We start from the raw sequence: 7906 nt of genomic DNA on the forward strand, positions 1-7906 counted from the left end.
CAGAGAACCTGCTACTCCTTCAGACTTATCCACTCTGGGATATACTAAGGCCAAAGTTTCACCAGCGAACCCCTTTGCCCTCAATCAAGCTCAGACGAACCTGCTACTCCTTCCGTGTGACCCTTTCTAGGTGATATCACTCAAAAAAGTTTTGCTAGCGAACTCTTTGCTATCATTTATTCACACACTCGCACAGAAAAACCCTAAATAGTGCTTCTGGTTCTACCTAACCATGCACTAATTTCCTCTAGATAAGTGACCTCACTGCAGTGTGGCTTCCATTTACCACCTGCTATTCTGCCCCTGGGGATTCCAGACAAAACATATAACAGGTACGAACAATTTTGGGTTAATACAATAAATTCAAATTAGCATCAATATAATCAATGTGAAAACAGATTTGTTCGATCAATAATCAATAATCAATACATAACTATTACTACCTATCCTAACTAAACCCTAACCATCATGCTCCTACCAAAAGAATATACTGATAGAGCGCGCAGGTCACCCGACTATAATTTACCATACTCACCTGGGCCCATAATCAATAACCTATAACTTAACCAGGTAACCTTCGCTCTACTACCAGACTATTTTATTTACTAGGTCCTATACCATTGACTTACCAATCCTTGTTGCTGGTACCCGTAAACTATTGGGTCAGGGAGTTAGCATAATAGGAAAAAAATTGCATTTGCACTCATATAATACCCACAGACTCTGGAAGTTTAAACTCTTTATCTAAATGTGTTAAATGATCATGATCCAAAAATTAAACACCAAATGAGTCTCAATAATGAAAATCAGAATTAACTCCTTCCATGCTCGTGACGGAACCGCTCCGTCACGAGCATCGGTTGAGCTGTGCTCATGACGGTGCGGTTCCGCCATGGCGAATTCCGCGCCTGCGCTGGACGTTCCATTGAGCGGGCGGGGCCATGACGGAAATTCGACAAATAACTCCCCACCCTCCTTCAAGCGCCTTGAGACCCTCCGGGTATGTAGTGCGCTATATAAATCTTTTGACTTGACTTGACTTGAGTCCGTCATGAGCATGTGAGCGCCGCTCGGCCCCCCCCCATCCCCCCTAGCGCTGCAGCGGAATTGCCGCCGCAGCGAAGGGGTTAATGTATAACTATGCAAAAGATATATTATACTAAACATTTAGCAATAAGTGAAGGTAAGAAAAGGAAACATGCTATGTAATCACAACGATTTGAGCATTTATCAAAGGGAAGGTAAGAAAAGGAACATATATATATATATATATATATATATATATGTAATCAAAGCATCACGTTATGGAGGGTAAAGAGTAGGAACAAAAATACACTGACAAACCCACACAGATTTATATTTACCTAGAATGGCGTGAAGACCAACCCTGGCCACAGGTCAGTTAAGGACAGAAATCCCCAAAAGTTGCAGTTGCCAGTAGGCCAGCAGGTGCAGATCAGAATCAGGACAGGGAAAACCAGATTTGGATCAGGACAGGACCACCAAAGGTTAAGACCGGCACCCGCAATTCAGTTGCCATGCCTGCACTACTCCCTCTCTGCAGCTAACAGCCAGAACTCTGATTGTGTTATCGAATTCACCGACAAAGTGCTTCTCCAGCACCTCAGCTTCCCTGATCCCGATTGGGTCAGCGAATCTTCTGACAGAGTGCTTTGCAGCAGCTCTGCTCTTGATCACCTATTGAGTGCGTTGGGTCAGTGACAGGTCAGCTATTCGGACAAGTCGGACAAATGAACTAGCTAAGCCTACCCTAGTTATACTATTTTCAGGTCAGTGTACCACCCTTCAATGTTACAAGTGTAAGGATCCCCAATTTTGATTGGACAGGGAATGAGGAGAGGTCATCACACCATAGCAAAAGAAACTTTCTGCATCTCATATTTAAATTAACGTTCCCGCCCATCATTTTATTTTTCTCATGACATCTTTATTCCACCCGACAATGAATGTTCTATTAGTAAATACATTGTAATAACTTTGTATATTATAGCTTCCTCTGACAGAGGTAAAGGGTTAGCTTCTCACGATTTTCACAGTTCCTTCAGATGTTGGTAGTGGTTCAATGCCATAGCTTGTAGACGTGGGTGAATTTCAGCGCTTGTGCATGCAGTGTGGGTTTTCAAGATGGAGTTACAGCACATCCCAGGCCCAAAATACAATACATGCAGGAATAGAAAAGAAACAATTTTAGAACAGAGAAATAAATGAATGCACTGTATACCACTTGTCTCTACTTTATTCCCATTATTTTATTTGGACTATAGCATTAGAAATTTGGCAGAATGAACATCTTAGCAAAAGAAGCAGTGCAATCTTCATGCATGCGGTTATACAAAGAAGCCATTTTAATTCTAGTGCGCAGAAGCGAATGTTTCCCTCCAAGCGAAAGATACATCATGTCACATGAGTATCACAGACGCATGCGCAGTAGAAAATCCCACGTAGCAGCAGCCTTTTTAGTGCAAGCAGATTATCGTTAGTAGAAAAACATATGCAAGCTTCTTCTGGATACCCAAATCTTTATGTGAAATGCGATGTTAATAAAACAAACATGTTGATCAATAAATTAACGTTATGTCGAGAGGGCTGATAACAAGCAAGTCAAATTACATGCGAATCCTTGCTCCATCAATATCTATTGATTGTTGTTATGATTTGCATTTTACATTTTGATTATTTGTTTTTCTTTATTTGCTGTATTATTGGTTTGTATAGTGTTTTTCATTTTCCAATATAAAATGGGGGATGTGTAGTATGTAAGTAATATTCATATTTGATGACACTATATCTTTAAAGAATGTTTTATGTGTTAAGTTTTTATTCTCATTGGATGTGTTCTGGAATGGTTACGTTCCGTGGAATATTGCCTCAGACCTCGACATGTGTAGTCGTGGGTTTTCTCTCTCCTTCTCAAATAAAACCCCTAACTTTAATTTACAATATGCTAATTGGATCTCTAGTTCATTTTCTTACATTTAACTAAGAGATCCATTACTACATTGTGCTTCTCCAGACGCTCTTAAAATATACTGCCCACCAGTATGGATGACATGTGATTCCTACACCTTGTAATCTTCATTCGCTTATGTGACATTCCCTGTAGACTGATTTACATATTTGCCTGATCGTTTGTCTCTGTATAATGTGTGTGTGATGTAAAGTACTGTGACACCCTACACTAATATGAGTAGAGATATACAACAAATGAAATGCATAAGAGAGAGTGGCTACGGAGAGATGAGGGGCACTGGAAGATGGTTCTAGTGAGGAAGTCTTAGGAGGAGGTCAGTAGGGTGCTACGGAGAGATGAGGGGCGCTGGTGGACAGTGGCAGTGAGGGAATCTGAGGAAGAGATCAATAGGGGGGGCTACGGAAAGATGAGGGGCCCTGGAGGAGGGTGGCAGTGAAGGGATCCAAGGAGGAGGTCATGAGGGAGAGCCCGAGAAGTGTCACTTGCCTGATACTCTAACATCAGAAACATTCTCTTTCCATCAGGGGGACATTACATGAAAAAGAAAACTTTTTGAGAGTGAGAACATTTAGAAAGAGATTTGAAAGGAAAATAATGAGCTTTACTGGCCCTTCCTTGTAAGACTTAGGAGAGATAAAGGAGGGCCCTGAAGCAGGCCTGGCTAGACATATAAGTGACAAATCTGGCCCGCCGTGGCCCACCCGAATGCACACTTGGCCCACCTTAATAAAAATTCCTGGAGCTGGGCCTGGATAAAATTAAGATGTGTGCTTATGTGTTCCTTTGAATTTAATGTGATGTTCTCTGGTGATGTATTAGTCTATACTGCTGTTCCTCATGTACAAAGCGTGGCCATGGACCCATACCTGCTGACTGCAGACCTCAGTTACTCTTAATGGTTTCTCTTTCCAAGGCCCCCGGATGGAGCAAGTGTGAAAGAAAAAAATACATGTCCCTAAAGTAAAAACTGTCAATCAAGAGCTGTATTGATCTATTGATTTTCGGACATTATAAACATCATGTTTTACAGAATCCACAGTCCTAATTAAGGCATCTGTGAGGTGTTAAATAATCTGTAACACGTTCAATAGTATAGTAGTTTAGCAGACAGGTATCCCTTATTGGCAAAGACTCTGGGGAGCAGGAGTGTCTGTGCTTGCAGAAACCTTCCTTTAAAATGGACCTTTGTGACCAGACAATGAAAAAAACAGGTTTGCATATGTACAGAAAAATTATTAAAGACCACTACCTCCAATGATAAATTGCCTTGTTGCTGATAATGCAAATACATTGGTGGAACCCTGCTGAGGACCACAATCTGATTCTATATTTTGTGTCTATGACGCTCAGACTCTTGCATTGTTGTCTGTTGTCTATGTCTATGTGCGTATCTAGGAGACTGGAGTGTCTGCCAGCAGGGACTGTGCTCAGAAGTGGAGGAAGCGCAGAGGGCTGAGAGCTGCGCAGCGGTGAGGCAGGCTGAAGAGTGACAGACTTCAACTGCTGTGCTCAGACCCCCTCATCTTGCTGCTGCCTTCTTATTCCTGCCCTCACCTTGATCGCCCGGGAGGGGCCGAGGCGACAGCATGAAGGGGGCCGTTGATTTCGAGGAGTGCTTGACGGACTCTCCCCGTTTCAGAGCCGCTTTGAAGGAGGTTGAAGGTGATGTGACGGGACTGGAAGTTAAGCTTGATAAGCTTGTTAAGCTATGTAGTGGCATGATTGATGCAGGCAAGGCCTTTTGTGCTGCCAACAAGCAATTTATGAATGGCATGCGGGACCTGGCACAGTATTCGAGCAAGGATGTGGTGATTGAGTCTAGCTTGACCAAGTTTTCAAACTGCCTCCACGAAATGATCAATTATCACACAATCCTGTTTGACGAAGCTCAGAGATCCATTCAAACACAGCTCCAGATATTTATTCAGGACGATCTTCCAAAATTCAAAGATGCAAAGAAGCAGTTTGATAAGGTCAGTAAAGAAAAAGAAAACGCTTTAGTTAAACATGCCCAAGTTCAAAGAACAAAACTGCACGAGGTGGAGGAGGCAACAAACATCTTAATCGCAAAAAGAAAGTGCTTCCAGCACATAGCTTTGGACAACGTCCTTCAAATCAATGTTCTTCAGTCAAGGCGGAGGTCTGAAATTTTAAAATCGATGTTGTCCTTCATGAAGGCACATCTCGGCTTCTTCCACCAGGGCTACGATCTCTTCAGTGAACTTGAACCGCACATGGAAGAGCTTGGTTCACAGCTGGATCGGCTTGATGTGCATGCAGCAAAGCAGAAGAGGGACATGGAACAAAAACACTCCACTATTCAGCAGGAGGATTTCACTAACGATGATCTCGGACTTCAATACAATGTTGATACTGCTAATGGCATTGTGGTGGAAGGATATCTCTTTAAAAGGGCCTCTAATTCCTTTAAAGCTTGGAACAGGCGCTGGTTCTCAATACAAAACAACCAACTGGTATATCAGAAAAAAATGAAGGATAACCCCACAGTGGTTTTTGAAGATTTACGGCTCTGCACAGTTAAACACTTTGAAGACATAGAAAGACGTTTCTGCTTTGAAGTAGTCACACCAACAAAGAGCCGCATGCTACAGGCTGACTCTGAAAAGCTGCGACAGGCATGGATTAAAGCTGTCCAAACCGGCATTGCTGCAGCATATAGAGAAAAGAGTGATGAGACGGAGAAGATGGATTTGAAATCTCCACCTTCCGCAGGAAGTCTGGACTCTGGCAGCAATGTGCAAGAAAAATCAGTTAAAGGTGAAAGTGCCTTACAGCGGATCCAGTGTATCGCTGGAAACTCGGTCTGCTGCGATTGTGGTCTGGCGGATCCACAATGGGCCAGCATCAACCTTGGAATCATCCTGTGCATTGAGTGTTCTGAGATACACAGGAGCCTTGGTGTGCACATTTCAAAAGTAAGGTCATTAACGTTAGATACATGGGAGCCTGAAGTACTAAAGCTGATTTGTGAACTGGGAAATCAAGTTATTAATCGAATATATGAAGCTAAATTGAAAACCCTTGGAGTAAAGAAGCCAGACAATGAAAGTCCAAGAGTGGAAAAGGAGGCATATATCAAAGCAAAGTACATGGAAAAGAGGTTTGTGAACCAGGACTGCGTTGCTTCACACCCTCCTGATGGACAGGAAAGGCCTTATTCCCAGTGCAAGAACGAAGACCTCAGAGGTTCTGAGAAGTCCCTGGCATCACAGGATCACTTCTCAACATCTGCCAGAAGTTCAGTGAAAAGCAATGCCAGTGTATTGCACTTCAGTTCAGAAGGCATTCGAGAACTTCTTGCCTCTTTTGTATCCTCAAAAAGTTTGCATCAACCAGTCCTAGAAGTCGAGAAGCGAGATTCTTCAGTATTTCAGGATTCAAAAAAGTTTCATCCAGGGCTGTACCTTTATCGAGCTGCGCATGAGAGAAGCCTTCCTGATATGGCAGAAGCATTGGCACATGGCGCAGATGTTAACTGGGTGAATGTAGAGGACAACAACTCAACACCCCTCATTCAGGCTGTGCATGGGGGCTCTTTGGTCACTTGTGAGATCCTGCTGCAGAATGGTGCCAATGTTAATCACATGGACCTGCATGGCAGAGGACCCCTGCATCATGCAACTGTTTTAGGGCACACCGGGCAAGTCTGCTTATTTCTGAAGCGTGGGGCAAATCAGCACACCAAAGATGAAGAAGGAAAATGCCCCTTGACTATTGCACTTGAAGCTGCAAATGCTGATATTGTAACCCTGTTGCGAGTGGCAAGAATGAATGAGGAGATGCGGGAATCTGAAGGACTGTATGGACAGCCAGGTGACGAGACCTACCAGGACGTAATCCGTGATTTTTCACACACGGCATCCAATAATCCTGAGAAATTAAACCGTTTCCAGATGTCCGATACACCAAAGTTTTCAAAGATGTAGAGGAGAAAAGTGCACCCTTGTCCTCACCCACACCTGGTGCTTCCTGAGTAAAGTGCCTGGTCCCTGGCTCATTGCCTGACTTGGGAACATTAGTTTAAGAACCGAACAGTCTGGAACCTCCAACAGCATTTGATTGACACCATGACTATAGGGTCCTTTATATACAGAAAGACACCACAGGGCACCAGAAATATGGATACCTCAGCAGCCAGTCTAGCAAAGTGCTCCTTGGTTTAAATATATCAAGTTACCACATGTTCCTACTGTCCATGTATTTCACCTTGTGGTACCTCAGCGGAAGGATACACAGATTTGAAGTCTTCTCATTGTAAATCCTAAGTGAAGCAGATGCCATGCTATGTAGTATATGTCAATTCTGGCGTCTGTTTTCCATGTAAAACACACACCAGTGCATGTTCTAAAATTGTTTATACTGTTATTCTAGACGGCAGCTTTTGAATATCTAATTGTAGTTTTCATGTCCTAGTCAACAAGACTAGCTTACCATTTCATTTTCTTAGCTTCAATAATAGAGGTATCAGTTTTAAAAGATACATTTGGCACATGGTTAAAAGGGCACCATGTAGCATTCTCGTTTATGAATTTATTTACCCATTTTTTAAATTCTTTAATATTGTGAACGGTATGCAAAGTACGAGGTTTTCAGAATCCTTGCTAGCACCTTACTTGGATATAATGAATGTAATTCTTGGAACCAAATCAAGAAATTGCCAGGTGCATGTATATCCAAATAGTGCAAATTCAATTGAGTCACTTATCAGGTGCACATACATTCTAGTTCATCTATACAGTGCTCACACAGTGGGATTATTGTAACGTTCTCGATTTTTCCAAAAACATTGCACTCCATGCACCTTCTCTTGAAGCATCTCTAGTAGCAACAGCCTTTCTTCATACCAATGTAATTTTGTTAGCCCATTAATGCAAGTCAAATATTACACAAAAA

At 42.5% G+C, this 7906-nt stretch overlaps 1 pseudogene; it reads left to right on the plus strand.

The window, feature by feature from the left end:
• Window positions 1-4578: 4578 nt before the first annotated feature.
• LOC147727557 (arf-GAP with coiled-coil, ANK repeat and PH domain-containing protein 2 pseudogene) lies at window positions 4579-6939 on the plus strand (annotated as a pseudogene).
• The last annotated feature ends 967 nt before the right edge of the window (window positions 6940-7906 follow it).

Source organism: Lissotriton vulgaris, chromosome 3_1 (genome assembly GCF_964263255.1).
Source record: "Lissotriton vulgaris chromosome 3_1, aLisVul1.2, whole genome shotgun sequence".
Lineage (NCBI taxonomy): Eukaryota > Metazoa > Chordata > Amphibia > Caudata > Salamandridae > Lissotriton > Lissotriton vulgaris.